At 42.0% G+C, this 24,910-nt stretch overlaps 1 long non-coding RNA gene across 3 annotated transcripts in view; it reads left to right on the top strand.

Moving 5' to 3' along the window:
* LOC137210457 (uncharacterized) overlaps positions 1-24,910 on the top strand; it is a 78,215-nt gene that overhangs the window by 41,906 nt on the left and 11,399 nt on the right. Inside the window, exon 3 of one of the 3 annotated variants that reach the window (XR_010936532.1) lies at positions 21,468-21,674. The exons of the other annotated variants lie outside the window; for them this stretch is intronic. This is a non-coding gene — a long non-coding RNA (uncharacterized lncRNA). The remainder of the gene's footprint in view (positions 1-21,467; positions 21,675-24,910) is intronic. 3 annotated transcript variants of the gene reach the window in all.

Consider the following 24,910-nt stretch of genomic DNA (forward strand, 5'->3'; position numbering starts at 1 on the left):
AAAAAAAAGGAACGCTTTGGAAGAAGTCACCAAGATGGGACCCTGCATTGAAACAGACTTCAGTGACTTCCCTGGTGGTGCAGTGGTTAAGAATCCGCCTGCCAATGTAGGGGACACGGGGTTCTATCGCTGGTCCGGGAAGATCCCACATGCTGCAGAGCAACTAAGCCCGTGCACCACAACTACTGAGCCTGCGCTCTAGAGCCCACGTGCCACAATTACTGAAGCCCGCACACCTAGAGCCTGTGCTCCGCAACAAGAGAAGCCACGGCAGTGAGAAGCCCGCGCACCGCAAGGAAGAGCAGCCCCCGCTCACCGCAGCTAGAGAAAGCCCGCGCGCAGCAACAAAGACCCAATGCAGCCAAAAATTTTTTAATTAAAAAACAGGCTTCATAAACCATATCTGAACAAAATGTACTTGAGATGTGGCACATTTGGGGCAATAAACAAAATGAAATGAGAACAGGGAAATGTTTCCCGTACAATTCTGGTGGTGCATTCAGTCACTCCCTTTCTTCCAATGTTATTTTTCTCGTTAAAATCCGATCTATGGCACAGTTCAAGTTCTCTCCCATCCAACAGTCACACACGGGAAGCAATAAGCCGCAGGTACCCTGGGGGACACCAAGTGAAGACTCTCAGCGTTCCAAGCTCCATGTGACACTGCAGTCAACAAGACTTGTCAGCCGCTGATGGCACAAATCGGACACGCTGCCCGGTGGGGCTGGGTGAAATATGTGGACAATACCTATAAGAGTGTTGGAACTGAGCCATACCATTTTTGCCTGTTTTATGGGGAAAAAATAAAAACAATTCAAAAATTGGGCTTGAGGGGAAATCACTTCTTCCCTGGACATCTGCAAGCCTGGGTGGCAGCTCAAACTATTCTAATTGTTCAGCTAAATCTGGTTTGCTCCCAGTGAGACAAAGCCTTTTAAATTCAACAATGTTCTTGCCTGAAAGCTCAAAAACTAATCATCTTTTTCACGCTGTTGCCAATGGCTTTAGTGTTTTGTCAGAAGTGCATCCTTCTTCCAACAGAAATCTGCCAACAAACACACAAACAACCCTAAATGATTGAAGAGCTTCATTTCATCCTTATTTAAGTACCACAGGAAAAAAGTCTTCAATTTTTAAAATATACTTATGAGAAACTCATCTATCTGATGAGTGAAATTAACTTTCTTCCCCTGAAAATTCTTGTTGAAAGTTAGTTAATTCTGGGCTCAGTACTGAACTTTTGGGGGGAATTTCCCACGCTTCTCCCTGGCTGTGTTGTCCTTGTGCAGCACTTGCTCGCCTGGGGCAGGAATGGAGAAAGAAGACAGCTGGGGCGCTGGGGCCTCGGCCTTTAGAGGAGCAGAGGGGACTAAAGGGCCCCTCTTGTCTGGAGGGCTCCCTCCCCCATGCTGTGCTCCCAAAACTCAGATCCCGAAACCAGAACCTGCCATGCCGTTCTTCAGTTTGACTGCACACGCACACGCGCACACAAACACACGCACACTTTGGCAAATACAAGCACATCCCTTGACTACTCACTAGGTCTACTTAGGTAGCAATGAATGTTGACGTTTCTTCCTGTTTTGCAGTTACATGTGCCTATAGCCAAAAAGCCAGTGTGACAATGAAGTAGAGCAGTCATTCTAAGGTGTATTCTGAGTTCATAATTAATCATTATTTCTATCCCTGGCGTTTCCCAGCATCTCTCCCTCTGTTCACTCCCTTCTCAGATATCTTCACCAAAATACCCCTTATAAAGGGCTTAACTTGAACACGATTGTAGTTTTTAGAAAATCATCTCTGTAAACTCATCCCAGTTCATAGTTTTTCACCAGTTGAATGATTTTTGACTATTAACAAAACAAAAACAAAGCACAAACAAAACAAAACAAAGCACCTTTAACCACATCAGTAGAAACCCACAGGAATTAAGTCTTACTACACCATGAATCAAAAGCAGACTGGGGGCTTCCCTGGTGGCGCAGTGGTTGAGAGTCCGCCTGCCGATGCAGGGGACACGGGTTTGTGCCCCGGTCCGGGAAGATCCCACGTGCCGCGGAGCGGCTGGGCCCGTGAGCCATGGCCGCTGAGACTGCGCGTCCGGAGTCTGTGCTCCGCAACGGGAGAGGCTGCAACAGTGAGAGGCCCCCATACCGCAAAAAAAAAAAAAAAAAAAAAAAGCAGATTGGGACAAGCTGAGTTCCTCCAAAAACAAGAGCGTGTGATGCTGTTGAATTATTTCAGTGCACCAATCACCCAGATTCAGTTTCATACCAAATAAATTTTTCTACTACCTCAATATTTATCTAAACATGTTCTAATCCAAACTCTTCTTGTGTTAACAAAAATTCAGCTGAGTAAATTGAAGATTCTAATGGGCTTTATTAAACAATTCATGAATCAGGCAGCATTCCATCCAGCAAGTAGAGAGGAGCTCCAAGGAGCTGCAGAAAATGAAAGTCTTTTATAGGCAGAAGGCGGCAAAGAGCGCACTGTTTCAGGCTTAGGGAACCTACCTACAGGGGATAAAAGGGGACTATGTGGCAGATACCTCATTGGTGCTGACCTGAAAATTCAAGACTGACCAGTTGAGACTACAGTCCTGGGGGAGGTTGTAACTGCAGTTAGGTTAGGTGTTAAGTCTTGGTTTGCTGATGTGACGCTGAGCACAGGTCACTCTGCTTAGGGCCTGTCATGTCTTTTTTAACAATTATCTTTCATTAAAACAGCTTCCCACCCACTTCTGGTAACCATATTGCTGTTATTCTGTTCAACTAAGATAAAAATGTTGTAAATATCTTACTTTTCCTTCATATTCAATTTTTTGTCCTAATTTTTTTCTTTTTTGAAAATGCCTTATTTACCTCTATCTTTGTTTCAGTCCCTTTTCTCTGTAAGATTATATTACTGGAATAGTTTTCCAGTGGGCTACCCTGATCCCAGATTGCATCCAGTGTGCCCCCCAAAAAACCCCAAAACTACAACTCTGTGTTCTTTTTTTAATACATTTATTTTTATTTATTTATTTTTGGCTGGGTTGAGTCTTTGTTACTGCACATGGGGTTTCTCTAGTTGCGGTGAGCAGGGGCTAATCTTCGTTGTGATGTGTGGGCTTCTCATTGCAGTGGCTTCTCTTGTTGTGGAGCGCAGGCTCTAGGCACAAGGGCTTCAGTAGTTGCAGTACACGGGCTCAGTAGTTGCAGCACACGGGCTTAGTTTCTCCACGGCATGTGGGATCTTCCCGGACCAGGGATCGAACCCGTGTCCCCTGCATTGGCAGGCGGATTCTTAACCACTGTGCCACCAGGGAAGTCCCAACTCTATGTTCTGAATGTCACATCTCTAACCCCAAAATGAGTCCCATTATTTATTGGATTAAATCCAAAATACTCAGCTTGACCTTTGGGGAGCTTTCATAATACCCTCCCCCTTCCTTTCTGTCCATTGTTCACACTGGTCTTTAGATTTCATCTGACCTGACAAGAAATACCGATCAGGGAATTCCCTGACAATCCAGTGGTTGGGACTCTGTGCTTTCACTGCTGAGGGTGTGGGTTCAATCCCTGGTCAGGGAACTAAGAACCCACAAGCCGCGCAATGTGGCCAAAAAAAAAAAAAAAAAAGAGATGCCAGTCATCCTTTTAAGCATATGTCATACTCAATGTCATCTCTGTGCCAACATTCACTATAACCTATTGTTTAGAGAGCTGCCTCTCCTTAAAGGGCCACATAGCTCCACCAGTAACTGTGATAAGCTTTCTTGAACCTTTTAGAGCTCTGAAAGTAATTTGTGGAGCAGATCACACACCTGTGCCTCTAATTATTCTTACATTCTAACTTAAATGTTGACTTCTCTTTGCATTAAATTTGTAAGTTCTTTGGGACAGGTCTGTTTCTTAATGAGAAATAAGATAAACATGCAAAGAAAACAGTAACCTTCCTATATAACAGCCATAACCTACTATAAAATGTAATAGGAAAAGAATCCCATTTATTTAGCAAAACAGGAGTATACCTAGGAATGTAACTAAAAGTAAGCATGCAGGCCATTATAAAGAAAGCTTTGTTGAAGTACAGCAAAGAAGACCAGGAAAAATAGCGAGAGACAGGCCATCATTATTGCAGGAGGCACAATACTCTAAAAAGTCAATGCTTTTTTTTTTTTTTTTTTAGTTGCGCAGCTTGTGAGATTTTAATTCCCCGACCACGGATCAAACCTGGGCCCATCAGCAGTGAGAGTGTGGAGTCCTAACCACTGGACCGCCAGGGAATTCCCAAAAAGTCAATGCTTCCAACAAATTAATCTCTCAGCCTAAAGACTCCCAAAAGTCTCCATATTTTGACATGCTGTTTCTAGCTCATTAAGAAAATAAAGCAAATGGCAAGAACAGCCTGAATACTTTTTTGGGAAAAAAAATCATAATATAAATGAACTTGCTATAGCAGATAAATATTTAATAATTATTCAATAATTAAAACAGCGTTGTCTTGGAATAGCAATAGGAAAATAAGAAAAATGAGTCAAGAAGCAGAATTAGGCATAATATTATAAAATAAAGTAGCATTTCAAATTGATAAAGAAAAGATGGGCTGTTTAATGTATGGCTGAGTAAACAACTTATACTAAATATAAAAATAAATATCAGATAGATTAAAATCTAAACATTAAAAAACAAAACTAACACTTCAACCTTTTGAAATTATGGTAGTGGCAAAAACAAATTTGAAAAGGACTGCACGTTCGTCATGAAAGAAACAGTTTATAAAGTATAGTGTAACAGTATGCCACAGCCTTCACCACCAGAAGGAGTAAGGTACGTTTATTTGTACTGACATTTAAAGTTTCCAAGAAACTAAAAAGAATAAGGTAGACTTATTTGTACTGACATTTAAAGTTTCTAAGACATACTGCTGCATGGAAAAAGCCAGTGAGATGAATGGACATGAACCTCAATCTCATTTATGATTCTATAATGAGACCCAGGGATCGTTTAATGCACAGTGAATGAGCGAGGCTGTTAGGATGCTATAGGCAATAATAGTGAACACTGGTTGCCCAGGGAGGGGAGGAGGGGTGGGCGTGTAGCCAGGAGATGGAAAAGTAGAGAAGACCTTCATGTTTCACTGCAAGTTCCTCTGCAGAGTTTAAAACTGTGACATGATAAAAAGGAGAAATATGTGTAATTAATTGATACCAAAGAAATACAGGAAAAGCGCCATTGTCTTTTAGTAGAGATGGCATTCCTAGAAACATGCAAACCTTTAAGAGGAAAACACATTGGATAACCAACAAGGTCCTACTGTATAGCACAGGGAATTATAATTAATATCCTGGGGTAAACCAGAATGGAAAAGCATACAAAAATGAATGTATATATACGTATAACTGAATCACTTTGCTGTACAGCAGAAATTAACACAACATTGGGAATCAAGTATACTTCAATTAAAAAAAAAACAAACGAGGGACTTCCCTGGTGGTCCACTGTTAAAGGCTCCACGCTTCCACTGCAGGGGGTACAGGTTCAATCCCTGGGTGGGGAACTATTCTCCTACATGCCTCGTGGTGTGGCCAAAAACTGTAAATAAATAAAACTAAAGGAAAATGCTGTCAGATTTGATCACATAGGAATGCAAAGTCTTTCTAGGTCAAAAAAAGAAAACACACACAAACAAAGTTAAAACACAAGTTGTACCTGCCTGACAGAAGTATTTTAAAATGTATAACAGATGAAGGATAAATAGTCATAATATATGAAGAATTATTATGAACAAGAAAAAGACAAACTATCCCGTAGAGAAATGGGCATCTGATAGAAAAGACAATTAACAAGACACAATCACAAAATTACAGGTGGAACATACAAAAAGATGTTCAACCTGTCTAGTTATAAGAGAAATGCATGTTTTTTTTGTTTGTTTGGTTTTTTTTGCAGTACACGGGCCTCTCACTGTTGTGGCCTCTCCTGTTGCGGAGCACAGGCTCCGGACGCGCAGGCTCAGCGGCCATGGCTCACGGGCCCAGCCACTCCACGGCATGTGGGATCTTCCCGGACCGGGGCACGAACCCCTGTCCCCTGCATCGGCAGACGGGCTCTCAACCACTGCACCATCAGGGAAGCCCGAGAAATGCATATTAAAATAGTAAGTTTGCCCATCAAATATATAAGAATTTTAAAAAATATTGATAATATTCAAACTCAGTGAGAGCTGAGGTTAGCAGTCACTCTCAAAAGTGCTTCTTGTGAGTATAAATTAATATTATTGTGTATATGCTGGCAAGTAATTGGAGGCAACCTAAATGTTCACTGACAATGTGATGGTTAAACAAGTAACTAGGAGATGGTGCAGTCAGTGAAAAGGACACCTGTAGGCATTGAAAGATCTTCATGTTACATTGCTAAGTGAAAAACAAATCACAGGACAATGTGTGTCCTGTACTCCTGCCTATGTTGGGAAAAGACACTCAATCTATACATAGTGTTATGGGCTGAATTGTGTCCCCCAGACTCATATGTTGAAGCCCTACCCCAAAAACATCAGAATGAGACTGTATTTGGAGACAGGGCCTTTAAAGAGGTGATTAAGTTAAAACAAGGCTGCTAGTGTGGGCCCCAATCCAATCTGACCAGTGTCCTTATAAGAACAGGTAATTTGGACACACAAAGAGATACAGGGGAGAAAAGACCATATGAGGACATGGCAAGAAGATGGCCGTCTGCAGGCCAAGCAGAGAGGCCTCAAGAGAAACCAGACTTGCTGACACCTTGATTTTGGACGTCCAGCCTCCAGAACTGTGAGAAAATACAGTTCTGTCGTTTAAGCCCCCCAGTCTGTGGTGCTGTGTTATGGAGCTGCTGCAGAGTAATACTAATAGTAAAGATTTTAGGAAGATACATACCCAGTGGAAAATAGAGGTTGCTTCTGAAGCTCTGGAATAAGAAGGGGGAAAGGAAAGAGATTGAAAAGTATATATATGTATATATAGTTTACATATGCTTTCATGTTGCTAGAAATGTTTAGAGCAGTTATTTCTTTTGTAGTCTTTTTTAAATTGAAATATAGTTGATTTACAATGTTGTGTTAATTTCTGCTCTACAGCAAAGAGACTCAGTTATACACATGCAGACATTCCTTTTCATATTCCTTTCCCTTATGGTGTATCACAGGATATTGAACATAGTTCCCTGTGCTCTACAGTAGGACCTTGTTGTTTATCCATTCTATATATAAAAGCTTACATCTACTAACCCCAAACTCCCACTCTATCCCTCCCGTCTTTCATAATTAAAAAAGAAAAAAAAAAAAAAAAAAGGATCACTCTGGCGAGTTGGGGAACATTTGTTGATGACACACAAAGCAATACTTTAACCCATTATACAATGTTCTTAACAGAATAGATGCAGACAGTATGTTTTGAGTTTAGTTATACAGGAATGTCATAAAGTTTATATATGGAGTATGTATTTTTGAAAAGACTTAAAATATAGGTCTATTTTCAGAAGGTACATTTTCAGAAAAAGAAACCTCACAGCCAGTGTAATTTTAAGTCCAAAGACTGTTCATTTTCCTTGCGGCATCTCCATTACTGCACCAAGCCACCACCACATTTTGCTAAATCTAAGTTTTTCCAAATTAAATAAACAACACACAGACAAAGTCAGAAACATTTCCACCCCAGAGAGGGCAGCAGAGTCCACAGCAAAGCTCTCTGGCTCGACCCTCCACGGCCACGGATACTACCTGCCAGACGCAGATTCTGACAGGTTGTCTTACCCAACGGCTGGCTTCAAGAACTTGCTTTGCACTCAGGTCACTGAAGGACAAATTCAAGAAAAAGAAGCAAAGGGATGAGGAAGTCGCCCCATCTCCCAATTCTGAAACTTAAAATTGTCGGCTAGAAGCGTAAAAACTCTACCATCAAAGTGTTCACTAGCTGGACCGTGTTTTAACCCGGCTCCACCATCCACGCTCTGCCATCTGCATCCCGCCCATCCCTGGGATTAGGGTTTGGATCCATATTGTGACATATTTGTTAACCTGAATCTTATTATGTGATTTTTGCCAGAGAAGAGTCTGCCCTGAGAGGAATGATGTTGGAGGCTCCAAGCAGAGGAACTACGTACCTAGAATTGAGCTGTAAAATGACGCTCTGGTTGCTGTGTGGATGACAGACAAAGGAGGTGGGGGGCAAGCAGGCAGAAGAGTTAAGCATCTATTAAAATAGTCTAATGAAGAAGACGGTGGTGACTTAGACCAGAGCATAGGAGGGGAGAGGTGAGAAGCAGTCAGATTCTGGATCTTTTGAAGGTGGAGCCAAGAGAATTTCCTGATGATTGGATTTGAGGGGTGAGAGTAAACGAAAAGAATCAAGGGTGAGTTGGAGTTTGGTCAAAGACAAATGGAAGATTAAGTTGTTGGATGCAGGGGTCTTGGAGAATCAAGAGTATGTTTGGGGGACTTCCCTGGAGGTCCAGTGGTTAAGACTCTGCTCTTACACTGCAGGGGGCACAGGTTTGATCCCTGGTCTGGGAACTAAGATCCTGCAAGCCACACAGTGTGGCCAAAAAAAAAAAAAAAAAAAAAAGCGTGTGTTTGGGCATATTTTGGAGATTTCACATAGAACACTGGATATATGATTAGAGTTTAGAACCAAGGTCTGAGCTGGACATACAGATTTGGGAGTGGAGGCTGTAGAGTCGGTGTCTGATGCCAATGAGTTGGGTGTGACAGAGGTGAGGTCCAAGGTCAGAGAGACGAGGAGGGACAGCAGGAGAGGTGAGAGGAGGGAGAGCGTGACACCCTAGAAACCCAGATGAGGAAGAGGCTTTGAAGAAGGGAGGTGACCAAGCAGCCTTGTCCACTGTTAGAGCAGGACGGGACAGGGAAGGGCCATTGGTTTCCCGCACTGCAGTCACTGGGCACCGTGATAAATGCGGTCTCCAGGCCGTGGTGGTGCAAAGCACTTTCATAGGATGACGAAGCACATTGCAAAGCGCTATCTGCTGTGTTTTTTGTTTACATCACAGGATGAAGCACATTAATTGATAATACTATCCGGAATCAGATTACTACCAGATTTCTGGTAAGATATTGATACGAATCTATGTCGGTGTGATAAAGAAGCGATACATATACATTGAAATATTTTTAATTACCTTGAGAGGAAACCATGGAGCCATCGATAAAAATCACAGAATCTTGCCAAAAGTTTATTTATTTATTTATTTATTTATTTTCGGTACGCGGGCCTCTCACTGTTGTGGCCTCTCCCGTTAGCGGAGCACAGGCTCTGGACGCTCAGGCTCAGCGGCCATGGCTCACGGGCCCAGCCGCTCCGCGGCATGTGGGATCCTCCCAGACCGGGGCACGAACCCACGTCCCCTGCATCGGCAGGCGGACTCTCAACCACTGCGCCACCAGGGAAGCCCAAAAGTTTATTTTTATCTTAGGAAAAAACCTCCTTCCTATTAAACCTTTACCAAATCCATGAAAGAGCACAAAATTGGCTGCCTGATACCTCACCTCTCAGCAATATTAGGTACAATTAGCAAATGCTCTGAAATAGATGCAAGACCTGGGAGGAGAAGCAATAGCCCTGAATAATCTCCAAACTGCATAATCAGCAAGCATTACAAAGCACCTGCAGTCCAGAGAAAGGTGGCCTGCAGATCCCAAGGCCTGTATTTCTGCATCACCTTTGCCAGGAGCAAGCCGCCTGAACTCTGACAGGCTGCTGGCCCTTCTGGGCCTCCAGTTCTTCACGTATAAAATGAGTGGGTCCGAACAGAACCTCCAATTCTAAAACGCCATAAGCCTGTACCAGCATAAAAACATTGGTGTCATTCAGAGCAATCTTTGAGGGTATATAGGAGTGAACTCCATTCTTCTATATGTATTTTTAAACTCAGAAGATCATTCTCGGATTCAAACTTGACACTACTGATAGCTTTCTTTCCCAGTACCCTATTCTCTATGCAAATGGACTGACTCAAGGACGCATTGAACTGCGATGACGCAGTTGAGTTGCAACATGCAGGGAAGACTCAAATATTTACACCTTTCTCTTCCTCCCCAGAACCAGTAAATTCAGAAGGTTTAGTAACAATGAAGGATTATTGCACCCAACAGTCGTGAGCATGGAAATGGTGACGCCGTCCCCACGGGGTCTTCAGGGGCTATAGCACCAAATGAAATGTTTAGTGTGCTTTTCCAGCAAAGAGATCCTGAACGTAATATTTCAAGCTTTGCCTATTGATGTAGCAGAACTGAAAGAAAAATCAAATCAAAGTGAAACAAAAAACTCATTATAGATGAAAGGCAAGGGTCAGATGAAGGTATCTTTGCCTTCCAGAAGTAAGTTACAAAATGCAGATGCATGGTTTATAAACATTTACTTTTCTCATGAAATAGAATCAAGAAAATCATGCATAACAGAAATGCAGATCAGCACTCTAGACAATAAAAATCTGAAGAAAGAACACTGTTGGCTTTCAAGTCTCATTAGATGTCAGAAGATATTTATTAGCAAAAATAACAAACCAGGGCTTCCCTGGTGGCGCAGTGGTTGAGAGTCCGCCTGCCGATGCAGGGGATACAGGTTCGTGCCCCGGTCCGGGAGGATCCCACATGCCGCGGAGCGGCTGGGCCCGTGAGCCATGGCCGCTGAGCCTGCGCGTCCGGAGCCTGTGCTTCACAGCGGGAGAGGCCACAGCAGTGAGAGGCCCGCGTACCGCAAAAAAAAAAAAAGAAAAAAAGAAAACCACTACTTTGCCTAGCATTTTAAAAATATAGCTTAACGAGACTGAAAGGCAGGTCACCTTGCCCACTCCCTGCCGGGCACCCATAAAGTGTTCAGATTCCATCGTGAACAAAATAGGAAGTGGTGGGTGTGCTTCAGTCGGGGTAGGACATGACTCTCATCAACAGCACATGTATCCTCTGGTTATAGATGACTAGTTAAAACTCCTAACATTTCTATGCCTTTTTTTAAAAAAATTTATTTTTGGCTGCATTGGGCGTTCTTTGCTGCATGCGGACTTTCTCTAGTTGCAGCGAGCGAGGTCTACACTTGGTTGCAGTGCACGGGCTTCTCATTGCAGTGGCTTCTCTTGTTTCAGAGCACAGGCTCTAGGCACGCGGGCTTCAGTAGTTGTGGCATGCAGGCTCAGTAGTTGTGGTGCACGGGCTTAGTTGCTCTGCAGCATGTGGGATCTTCCCAGACCAGGGCTCGAACCTGTGTCCCCTGCATTGGCAGGCGGATTTTTAACCCCTGCGCCTCCAAGGAAGCCCTGAGCCCCCAGGGAAGCCCTCTGTGCCATTTTTAATTAGAGTAAACTTCATAGACATTACCTTGCTTAAACATTCATTCAGAACAACCACGTGTGTTGAGAGTTTGCTATGTTCTAGCCCCTCATAAGGCACTGGTATGTATATATACAATGGAATCTTACTCAGCCATAAAAAAGAAATTCTGCCGTTTGTGACAACATGGATGGACCCAGAGAGCATCATGCTAAATGAGATAAGTCAGACAGAGAAGACAAACACCGTATGATCTCACTTAATGTGGAATGTAAGACAACGACAGCAATAAAATGAACTCATAGATACGGAAAACAGATTGCTGGTTGCCAGAGGCGGGGGTGGAGAGCTGAAATGGGCGAAGGTGGTCAAGAGGTACAACGTTTCAGTTATAAAATAGATAAGGCCTGGGAATGTAATGTACAGCTTGTCGACGATAGTTAGCAATACTGTATTGTATATTTGAAAGTTGCTAAGGGAATAGACCTTAAAAGTCCTCATCACAAGAAAAAACAATTGTACCTGTGTAGTGTTGGATGTTAACTAGAAATACTGTGGTGATAATTCATAATATATACAAATATTTTATCACTATGTCATTCACCTGAAATTAATATGTTATATATCAACTGGATATCAATTTAAAAATAAAAAGATTGGAAGGAAAATCAGAGAAGGGGATGAGAGCTGGCAGTCTCGGGGGAAGGAATGAACGCCCACCTGTACTGATTCCTAGACTAGTGGGATGGTCCAGAGGGAGTTTGCAAGGTAAATTATAAACGATACAGCAAGTGTGGGAGAGTGTAAATATTTTATTCTCTATTAGCACAACGCTGAAAAACAAATTTTCTCTACATTTGATTACAGAAACTTCTCCTCTCAAAAATCGCTATATACAAATAACCAGAGGGAATGGAAAGAAACTAATTTTTTAAGAGCAATCAATCACTCATTGTATTCTTCTTTCATTCATAACCACACAGTGAGCACTGAGCACAGCTCTGTTCTCTGTGCTCGGATGCTCAAGTGGATAAACACGAATTCTAGAATCCAGTGGAGCCGAGGAGCGTGAATCACTCAGAACAGGAGGGCAGTGGCCTGAGACGGGCACGCACCTTCCTGGGGTGCAGGTCACCTGGAGGACTAGAAGAGGGCCCAGGGGGTCGAGCCCAGGACCTCGGGGCAGAGACTGTGGCTGGAGAGCCCCTTGCACTTAGGGCGGGGTGCCGCCCAGCAGAAGGCACAGCATCCACCCGGGCTGCACTTTGGGAAATCAAGCTGACACAAGCGTCAGGAGGACAGAGGAAGACGGGTACAAATACACTGTGGTGGTTCAAGCTGCGAACCTCAGGAAGATAGAGCCCCTGCCCACCTCCAGAGGGGTCTGAGCTGACACAGAGGAAGCTCTGAGCTGGATCTCACTGTGCCCAGCGGAGAAGCACCTGCTGTCCAGACACAGCGGCGAAGGCTTATAGCTCTTATATTTGGTGTTCTCCAGACACTAGTAAATTTATATATTTGTGTATAAAGAAATACATATATCTTTCTATCCTTTTTTTCCTACAAGACTTGAACCATTCTCTGCATACTGTATTTTTAAAACTTAATTAATTAATTTACTTTTGGCTGTGTTGGGTATTCACTGCTGTGCACGGGCTTTTCTCTAGTTGCGGCGAGTGGGGGCTACTCTTCATTGCAGTGTGCAGGTTTCTCACTGCAGTGGCTTCTCTTGTTGCTGAACAAGGACTCTAGGCGTGTGAGGTTCAGTAGTTGTGGCATGTGGGCTCCGTAGTTGTGGCTCACGGGTTCTAGAGTGCAGGCTCAGTAGTTGTGGCACACAGGCTTAGTTGCTCCACGGCATGTGGGATCTTCCTGGACCAGGGCTCTAACCTGTGTCCCCTGCATTGGCAGACAGATTCTTAACCACTGCACCACCACGGAAGTCCCTGCATACCATCCTATAATTTTGGGGTTTTTTTTAACTTAACGTGTCTTAAAATGTTTTCCATCTCAAAAATATAAATTTATGCCACAATATAACAGCTGTATTATATTACAGGATATACCTGGATCAAAATTTTCCTGATTATTCATCTATTGTGAGGAATACAAGTTGTTGTTTTCTATTTTCACTCTCATAAACAAAGACATGATGAAAAACCTTGCAGTTTTCCCATTATTTCCTAAGATTAAATTCCTAGGATTGAATTTACCCTGGATCAAAGGATGTTTACTTTTGAAATTTTGATACATGTTCATATTGCTCCCTGGAAAGGTCGATCCGATCTTCACTCTCACCAATAGCATGAGATTTCCCATAAAACCATCTTGGATGCTTGATGAAACACTCCCACCTTGAGATACTAACACCTGCTATGTCACACATACACAAGTGTATCAGTTTTCTTCTCAGATCATTCATTTATCATTTTTTTGATATGGTCTAAACATATACATAACGTTTTGATTAAAAGCAATTTTCCAGTGTAAAAATCTATACACAGACCAGAGGGCAGACAGCAGAAGCAAGAAATACAATTCTGCAGCCTGTGGAAGGAAAACCACATTCACAGAAAGATAGACAAAATGAAAAGGCAGAGGACTTTGTACCAGATGAAGGAACAAGATAAAACCCCAGAAAAACAACTAAATGAAGTGGAGATAGGCAACCTTCCAGAAAAAGAATTCAGAATAATGATAGTGAAGATGATCCAGGACCTCGGAAAAAGAATGGAGGCAAAGATCGAGCAGATGCAAGAAATGTTTAACAAAGACCTAGAAGAATTAAAGAACAAACAAACAGAGATGAACAGTACAATAACTGAAATGAAAACTACACTAGAAGGAATCAATAGCAGAATAACTGAGGCAGAATAATGGATAAGTGACCTGGAAGACAGAATGGTGGAATTCACTGCTGCAGAACAGAATAAAGAAAAAAGAATGAGAAGAAATGAAGACAGCCTAAGAGACCTCTGGGACAATATTAAATGCAAAAACATTCGCATTATAGGGGTCCCAGAAGGAGAAGAGAGAGAGGAAGGACCTGAGAAAATATTTGAAGAGATTATAGTTGAAAACTTCCCTAACATGGGAAAGGAAATAGCCACCCAAGTCCAGGAAATGCAGAGTCCCAGGCAGGATAAACCCAAGGAGAAACATGCCGAGACACATAGTAATCAAATTGACAAAAAACTAAAGACAAAGAGAAATTATTGAAAGCAACAAGGGAAAACTGACAAATAACATACGAGGGAACTCCCATAAGGTTAACAGCTGATTCCTCAGCAGAAACTGTACAAGCCAGAAGGGAGTAGCATGATATATCTACAGTGATGAAAGGGAAGAACCTACAACCAAGATTACTCTACCTGGCAAGGATCCCATTCAGATTTGACGGAGAAATCCAAAGCTTTACAGACAAGCAAAAGCTAAGAGAATTCAGCACCACCAAACCAGCTCTACAACAAATGCTAAAAAACTTCTAAGTGGGAAACACAAGAGAAGAAAAGGACCTACAAAAACAAACCCATAACAATTCGGAAAATGGTCATAGGAACATACATATCAATAATTACCTTAAACATGAATGGACTAAATGCTCCAACTAAAAGACACAGGCTCACTGAATGGATACAAAAACAAGACCCATATATACGCTGTTTACAAGAGACCCACTTCAGACCTAGGGACACATACACACTGAAAGTGAGGGAATGGAAAGAGATATTCCATGCAAATAGAAATCAAAAGAAAGCTGGAGTAGCAATACTCATATCAGATAAAATAGACTTTAAAATAAAGATTTTACAAGAGACAAGGACGAACCCTACATAATGATCAAGGGATCAATCCAAGAAGAAGGCATAATAATTATAAATATATATGCACCCAACATAGGAACACCTCAATACATAAGGCAACTGCTAACAGCTATAAAAGAGGAAATCAATAGTAACACAATAATAGTGGGGGACATTAACACCTCACTTACACCAATGGATAGATCATCCAGACAGAAAATTAATAAGGAAACACAAGCTTTGAATGACATAATAGAGCAAATAGATTTAACTGATATTTACAGGACATTCCATCCAGAAACAGCAGATTGCACTTTCTTCTCAAGTACACACGGAACGTTTCCAAATTTTTAAGAATTCCTCTTTAGGAAAGCTGATTATATCAAAGCAGTGCACAGTATTAAGCAAATTACTACAGTGATAAATTCTTCCGTTGCAAAAATTCTATTCTTTAAACCCTCTGTGTTAGTTAAATCTGGGGAATCATATCCGGATGCATGAAGGTGCTGGTGGGTCTGTGAGGCTGTAGGCAGGCCTCCCTTCACATGGTTGGGCTGTAAAAATGACCATGCACACTGAAACCATGCTCAGTCCCATAACATCAAAGGGGAAAGTATGATTGTTCTGTGACTTTTTAAAGTTTTTGTCAAAATATTTAAAACTCTTGGACTTCCCTGGTGGTGCAGTGGTTAAGAATCCGCCTGCCAATGCAGGGGACACGGGTTCGAGCCCGGGTCTGGGAGGATCCCATATGCCGCGGAGCAACTAAGCCTGTGCACCACAACTACTGAGCCTGCGTGCCACAACTACTGAGCCCGTGAGCCACAACTACTGAGCCCGTGAGCCACAACTACTGAAGCCCACGCACCTAGAGCCCATGCTCCGCAACCAGAGAAGCCACCGCAGTGAGAAGCCCGTGCACTGCATCGAAGAGTAGCCCCTGCTCGCCACAACTAGAGAAAGCCAGGGTGCAGCAACAAAGACCCAACACAGCCAAAAGTAAATAATAAAAATAAATAAATAAATTTATTTTTTAAAATAAATAAATAAAGCTCTTACTGTTATAAAGGAAAATGAAAAAAATTTAAACATTGTTAATGCTAATATTCAAATATGAATTTATATTAATTATACTAATATTCATTTAAATCCTAATGAATCCTAATTTTAAATATTAGGAACATTGAGAATAGAAATATTTTATTTCTTGAAAAACTTAAGAGCAACTTGAACACTGTATAACTTACAGAACAAAGGGAGCATATTTTCCTTGCTTTGGTCAATTATACTCCTTTCTAAATGGATCAGCTTCCAATATTTTATAGTTTGTGCCTTTGATGTCATGAAATATCGTCAAGAATTCCCTTAACGTGAAGCTTTCTGCCAGCGTCACGGTCTCTGAGACATTGTCGTCCTTTTCTCACAACCATGGTCCTTGTTTACGTTGATAAGTTCCTCTAGGCTGCACGACTAGAAGCTCTTGGGGCAGCAGGGTCAACATTGCTACGGTCCGGTTTCACTTCTATAATTCCATTGATGTTTCATTCAGATTTCACTTCCAGCATGGTCAGTTTTTGCTTCTTTGCTGCACTTTTGTCGTCGTTGGCCAGTTTCCTTTTCTGTGTCGATTTTCAGGAAATGTCACAGGGGTTTACAAGTGGGAGACAAGGAGGCAACAGAGCTACATGCTTTGCTGCCTGTGTGTGACCTGAGTAACCGCTCAGGGGCTCATCACCAAAGGACTTTGAAAGATGTGATGACACACACCTGCTATTTATGTAATGACATACACGCTGAAGACCTAGCAGTTAAATTTGTACTTTATCCACTTACAATTCATGTATGGTGGACACTGACGTTTCAACTGAGTTGTTGGGGGACTGCTTTATTGAGCTGAACGGGGGATAAATGAAGATTCATGCATATCAGGACCAACCAAGACAGGGGCTGCCTGTATTGTTTTTACTTGCACATGCCAATGACTTGGAGGAAACTTAGGGAGAGAATAGGACCTAAGACCCGCCTCCTGTTCCCTACATTATGTCTATGCAAGATCTTTCCTTTACCTATTTGCTACAGTAGCTAAAATCCCACTGATGGTCAGCCACCCTTTGGTGTTAATACCCTGCCCTCCTTTGATAAATATTTACTGAGTTCGTCCTGTTCCGCCCACAAGGAACGTAGTGGAGACGAGCAGAGAGGGATCTAAACGGAGCTTCCATTCCAAAGGAGAGAGTCAGAAAACAAAATGAGCAAATAAACCTGAAGCATGACTTCTGCCTGTGAAACTTGCTTTGGAGAAAGTAGAGAGGGCGACGTGATAGAGCTGAAGCCAGAGTGTGTGGGAGGAGGCTGTGTACGCGTGAAGGGGAGCAAAGGCCCGCTGAGATTTCAGATGAGCTGCGCCCTGCTGATGGGAAGAAGCCAGGTTTCAGAAAATGAAAATGCATTTGGAGTGTTTGAAAGAAAAGCGAGGAGTGCGGCTGGGGGCCCCGAGTGAGGCAGGGGGAGGAAGGGGACGTGGGATGGCAGAGCTGGGCCAGATCTCGGAAGGCCTGCAGGGCGCCAGAACGGAATGGGGTTTTATTCCACTTACAATGGGAAAAGGTTGGAAAGTGTTAGGCAAAGGACTGGCGTGATAAGAGCTTTGTTAAGATGGAAATATGTCTGGGAAGGGTGACAAGCTGCTGCCAGTTGGAAATAGAAATGGTAATTCTGTAGCTGAGCCGCGGAATAATTTGGGACGAGGGGTGCCAGCCACACCGAGGAGGATGAATTGGAACGCCTCCGTGCAGGGATGCGGTGCTCCGGGACACCCAGGACCATCAGGAGGACAATGGGCACCCCTGGGCAGGAGGCCGACCCACGCTGCCAGGTGCTCTCCGAGCCCGGTGATCCGGCCTACAGCAGCCAGTGTGCTAGCGGTATAGACACTGCCTGCTAAAAACGGCAGTTTTCTACCCTGAAGGTTGTCATTGCCCGGCGTCCTTTTTCATTTCTTATCTATTGTCGCTAACCCAGATCCCCTAAACCCAGCAGAGAGAAGTAGCTAAGAAAGAAAGAGGATGCATCGTGAGAGGCAGGAGGAATTGTTACTTTGCTGTGTTTCCAAGATCTTGGAAGGCAGTTGAATCTTTCCTTAACGCCTGGGGTCCTGGAAGTAAACCTGGAGTTCTGAAAACTGAAAGAAATCAGATTAAGAGCCCTTCCTATGATATTGTGAAATAAGGATCTTTTGTTAACAGAACCTCTTTGGGTTGGGGGATGGAATAGACAGGCTTTAAAGTCAAACGGGCTTAGATTGAAATTCCAGGGGTAAATCATTTTATGTCTGAACCTCCGCTTCCTATTTGTATGGAAAACGGGTTTTATAATCATACTGACCCCCCATGCTCCTCGGCAGGTGAGATGAGGCAAATATATAATATGTCAAAATACGGAATCCATGGAAGTTTCCGGCTCCGATATGAGCGCAGATAGATTAGTCATCTTCCTCCCCCTCCGGCCGTTCCCCTCCCCGCCTCCCTCCCTTGAATGGGATGCATGGCAGGCCCAGACCATCTGAATTTTCTTCAGTATTAAAATATTATTATAAGGTGCCAGGATAGGAAAAAGAGGAAAAGGAAAACAGTCAGTCAACAGGAACATGCAGCGCGGAGCGGTTCTGGGGGAGCTGGAGGGCAGATCCAGGCGCCGCTGTCTTCCAGCGCTGGTTGGTGTCGCTGAGCCGGAGCCGTTTGCTAAAATGATGGGATCGCACCCCACCCCGGCCCTGAAGCATCAGCCATCAGTTCCCTGTGCACAGCACACTCTGGCGCAGCTGTTCCATGAACGGGGAAGAGGGCCCTCCAGGCAGACTCGCAAACACATTCTTAATTTTTAAAACATCAAGTGACTGTGAAATGGTATTGAATGCTAAACAGAACATATATCTGTATTATATATATATATATATATATAATATAATATACATATTATATATATTATATGTCCTTAATATAATATTTTTATATTATATTATATTATATTATATATAATATATGTCCTTAATACCAGAACATATATCTGGTATTAAGGATAAGCGAAGACTCCTTACAACTTAGTAATAAAAACAAATAACCCAATGAAAAAATGGACACAAGATTTGAACAGATACTTCACAAAGAAGATATACAATTGGTCAGTAATCTCATTAAAAGCTACCCAGTGTCATTATTCATTAACGATATGCAAATTAAAATTGCGTAAGATGTCACTGCACACCCGCAGTAGCAAGTGCTAGCAAGCATATGAGGAGTAACTGAAGCCTCAGACTGTGCTGGTGGGAATGTGAAAATGGAACAACTACTTTGTAAAATGACCCCACGCTTCCTTCAAAAGGGAACCATACACCTACCCTAGCAATTCTCCTCCTGCGTATACGCCAAGTATCCATCAATAGGAGACTGGAAAAACATACTGCGGTGTATACATAAAATGGAACACTAATTAACAATAAAAAAAAGGAACAAGCTCTGAATACACACAACTACTGGAGGGGAACCTCAAAAGCATTATGCTGAATGAAAGCCTAACAGAAAAGAGTACCAAGCGTATGATTCCATTTACATGAAGCTCTGGAACAGGAAGACCTAACCTGGAATGTAGGAATGAACATAGTGACTGCCTCTGGGTGGGCAGGGACAAAGATTGGCTGGAGATGAGAAGGGGGGGCGAGTGTCTCAGGTGAAGAAGCTCTAAATCTTGATAGAGATTTGGAATGCATAGATGTATGCATTCATCAAAACTCACAGAATAGTAGACAAGATTTGTCTATTTCATTGTGTGTAAATTTTACCTTAAAAAAATGTAAACAATATAGAGTTTAGGGGAATTCCCTGGTGATCCAGTGGTTAGGACTCTGCACTTCCATTGCCGAGGGCATGGGTTCAGTCCCTGGTCAGGGAACTAAGATCCCACAAGCCATGCGGTGTGGCCAAAAAAAATTTAAATATATATTTTATATATATATATGTATATGTGTGTGTGTGTATATATATATATATATATATATATATATATATATATCTTAGGGAAAGTGTACTGATTTCTGCAACTTACTTTGAAATGCATCAGAAAATAAGATGGGTTGATGGATAACAGAGGGATGGACAGACTGATAATAGGCAATAAAGCAAATAAAATGTTAATGGTAAAATCTAGGTTGTGGGTAAACAGGTTTATAGTGTAAAATTCTTTCAACTTTTATGTGTATTTAAAACTTCATAATTAAATGATGAAAGAAATGAACTTGAAAGATTTTCTTATACTTCTTGTAAGTTTAGAATTAATGCAGCACTATATTATTAACATCCATCTGGAACTGTCTACGTCTTCCAGATCTGGGCCATATTTGGCATTGCCAATCATGTTCTCACCCAGGCACCCCTCTTTATATTTGCACAGTTCATCGTCCCCCCCCCCCCAAGCCCCCGTGCTCTACACTCCATTCAAATCTGTCAAGAGGCATCATGGTGATTATTGATCATGCCTCCATCTTTGTGGTCATTTTGAAACCATATACCTGTCAATCCTCTACCCCCAAACCAGGGCTGTGGTTTTCCAGGGCTTTTTACTCCATCTGATCTCTGTGCAGAGGCTGGGAGAATAGCAGTCTCCTGGGCTGGTCACTAGGCAGCATGTTTGCCCAGGTGCCTAATTTCAAGAGTCATCCCATTGAGATTATTTTTAGCCACATAAATTTTTCAGCCACAGCCACCTTACACACGAGATGGCTCCCTGCTCCTGCTTTTCTCAGTAGGACCTTCTAATGAGACTATGCTATGGTGTGCTTAGGGTACCACAATTAGAGGTAAAATGAAGAGAGAAATCCAGGCTTTCTGATTTCACAAAGGTCCTTCCAGTGAATCCCCACCGATCTCAGTTCTGTTAATCTCATTTTAAAAAGAGACAGAGTAGAGATAAGGGAAAAGTTCTCCCTATTTGTGGAAATGTTTTATAGGAATACATTTACTCTTCTGAAGCACAGTAGGATGTCTGTGTGCTTAGAAGGCTGGGTGTCTGCTGGCCCACGAAAGCTATCACTAGAAGGAATTAAATGGTCTGAATGCCAACAGCCAGGTGCCGTCAGGATTCTCAGATAAATAGATGTGGATGAGGGAGAAGGTCAGATAGGAGAGGAGGGGGAGCAGGATAATGAGAATGAAGGTTAAATCTTGATTGTAAACTTTTCAATTCTGTAAGGCCATTTTCTAAAATTCTGTCATGTTGAAATGTTACCTTATTAATGACCATGAGCACGTCTCAAAAGATTCCAAACTTCTCCGTACTCTGGTCTTTCAAAGATAGTTTTTAATGCAGGTTCAGACATTCTCTGTGATACTGGAGAGAGCCCTGTTGGGCAGCAGGGCCCACGACCATTACCAATGCCCCGGGGAACCTCCAGTTGGGCTGCAGCAACTGGAATAATAACACCGAGCATTCTGACCTAGCCTGCAACCTCCCTTTGGAGCCCATGGGCCACCTGCCCACCTGTTCCCGTGCTTTCTATCAAGGCTACTTTCTACAGTAAGTGCTCTTACCTCCACCTTTGGTCTCTTTCCTCTTGAGTCATCACCTTAGTGTAAACATGATTTTCAACAACTGGTTAATTCTTTGCATTATACCTTACTTGTCCATTTTTGACCTTAGACCATTGTTTCCCTGTGATATTCCCATGACTTTACCTATTCGTATTCACACATCTACCAATGTAGATGTTCTTGTCTATGAGATTGGATAGAGGGATTCAATATAGGGATTCAAGGTATAAGGGAAATAACATAGAAGACTAGTTCATCTCTCAACTCAGAATCTTACTAGATGGGTGGCTTTAAAAAGTACACAACCTCTGTTTCCTTTTTAAAAGTGAAATAATACTATTCTGCCATCCTCTAAAGGTTAAGCTGATGGCCAAGTGACAAAATGTTTGTAAATTAGTTTGGGTCCCCCTCCCCCGTCCCGTGCAGATGAGACAAGGATTTAAATGCAAAGAGTGTATTTGGAAGGTTCTGGAAACACTGGTAGAGAAGGGAAGAAGTGACACCGGGAGGAGAGAAGTGACACAGGAGAAGAAGTGACACCAGGCAAGAAAATTCTGGGGAAAAGTACAAAACGCAAGTCTCAGAGTCATCCAACCCAAGACGCAAGGAAGCTGAATTGTTGGGTATGGAATGTTTCCGAGGGACTTATCCCCCAGCAATACAAAAACAATTGTTTCTATCCCACCTGAGAGTTCCTTTGTAGATGACCAATAAATGGAAATCAAAGCCACACTGAGCAGCAGTGATTTTTAATCAACTGTAAGAACTGTTTACATTAAGCACTGGTTTAGAGGATTTACTCTGGGTCTTTCAGGGTAAACACTTTACAACATTCTTTCAGTACATGTGCCACTAACCATGTACTAAAAAAGTTCTGCCCTGGGATAAGTGAGGGTTAGACAGGTAGATGTGTAATTTATTGTAATTTTCTGTCTGAACTGGTACACTTTTGAGAGTGAGAGGGGGTGATATTAATGGGTTATTTGTTTTATTAAGTCCATCTGTTGATGGACACTGGGTTGTTTCTAGTTTTGGGTTGTGAGTAAATCTTCTTTAAAGATCTGCTATACTAGTATTTGTGTGGACATAGGGATTTATTTCTCTTGGCTAAATACGAGAGTGGGACTACTGAATTGTATGGTAAGCATTTAATATTTTTTAAAATTTTTTTAATGTATTTATGGTTGTGTTGGGTCTTCGCTTTTGAGCGCGGGCTTTGTCTAGTTGTGGCGTGCAGGGGTTACTCCTCGTTGCAGTGCATGGGCTTCTCACTGCAGTGGCTTCTCTTGTTGCAGAGCATGGGCTCTAGGCACACGGGCTTCAGTAGTTGTGGCGCACGGGCTTAGTTGCTCCGTGGCATGTGGGATCTTCCCGGAACAGGGCTGGAACCCGTGTCCCCTGCACTGGCAGGCGGATTCTTAACCACTGCACCACCAGGGAAGTCCTAAGCATTTAATTTTTAAAGACTTAAACTTTTCCCAGAGTTGCTCTACCAATTTACATTCCCACCAGAAATGTATGAGAGTTACAGTTGCTTTGTGTCCTTGCCAGCATTTGGTATTGGAAGCCTTTTTAAATTTTGCATTTAGTAGGTATGGAGTGGCTTCTCATTTTGATTTTATTTTCCTAACGACTAATAATCACGAGCAGATTTTCATGCACTAATTTGCCATTTACTTCTCAGTGAGATGTACTTTGTTATGTTTAATCTTTCTGTTTCTTTTACTTGGGCTTTGACCTGTTCGTTTTATGGTTTTCATCATATGACAAATATTCAGCCGTTATCTCTTCAAACATTTTTTGTCTGAACCCCTTCTCCCTCCTTTCTAAGACTGATTATATGTATGATGTATATTAAGCTGTATTATGTTGCTCTATTCATTTTTGTAAACTCTTTTCCCTCTGAGTTTCATTTCGGTTATTTTCAATTGCTTTGTCTTCAATTTCACAAGCCTTCTTTTCAGCATCTGACGGTGTCTTACATGCTGTTAATCTCATCCATTGTTTTTTTTCATCTCAGATGTGATATTTTTCACATCTGGAAATTTAACTTGGATCTTTTTACAATGTGCATTTCGTTTCTCTAATCCCCTTGAGCATAAGAAGTATATTTTTAATAGCTGTTTTAATATCTTGTCTGCTGACTGTATTAGTTACATCATTTCTGTATCTGCATCCTGGTTTTTTTCCTCTTGGTGTTGGGACATGTTTTACTGCTTAATTTTATGTCTGGCAATATATGATTAGATGCCAATGCTGTCAGTTATATGCTATTGGATGTTGGGTTTTTTAAAAAATTCCTTTAAATATGTTAGGGTTTCAGTTCTAAAATGCAGTTAAATTACTTGAAATCCATGTGATCCTTTTGGGGCTTACTTGTCTAGCTCTATTAATGCAAACTATGAATGTATGATACCTAGCTAAATAGTCTGTTTAATCTGATTTCAATTATAACCAAATAGCTGGGGGGGCGGGGAAAGGTGGTCCTGAGAGCTAATCCAATTCCCTTTATTCCATCATGGCCAGAAGTAGAAATCTATGCAAAATCTTTTTTGATAGCAGTTCCATGAGAATATTTAAGTTCTCTTATCAACCTTCAAGTACATAATACAGTACTGTTAACTGTAGTCACCATGCTATGTACTAGGTTTCCAGAAATTATTCATCTTATAACTAGGAGTTTGTACCCTCTGAACAACCTCTCCCCATTTCCCCCACCTACTGCTACTGCTACCACCACTGTTTCTATGAGTTCAGCCTTTTTAGATCCCGCATATAGGTGAGATCATCCAGTATTTGTCTTTCTCTGATTTACTTTGCTTAGCATAATGTCCTCAGGGTTCATCCACGTGACCATAAATGTCAGGATTTCCTTTTTCATGGCTGGGCTGTATTTCACTGTGTATTATTACCACATCATCTTTATCCGTTCCTCCATCAGCGGACACGAAGGTTGTTTGCATATATTGCCTATTATGAATAATGCTGCTATGAACATGGGAGTGCTGATATCTCTCAGAGATTCCGTCTTCATTTCCTTCGGATATATAGCCAGAGGTTGAATTGATGAATTATGTGATGGGGTTTAGTCACTTGTATTTCTTTAGTTACCTGTTAGTGTCATTTTGTCTTATTTCCTCCTTTTGAGTTCTTCATGCTTTTCTTAGAGATTTGTATGAGCTGTTTAGCTAATAAGCATCCAATCATTTTTTATAAATATTA

The sequence above is a fragment of the Pseudorca crassidens genome, chromosome 17 (genome assembly GCF_039906515.1).
Source record: "Pseudorca crassidens isolate mPseCra1 chromosome 17, mPseCra1.hap1, whole genome shotgun sequence".
NCBI lineage: Eukaryota > Metazoa > Chordata > Mammalia > Artiodactyla > Delphinidae > Pseudorca > Pseudorca crassidens.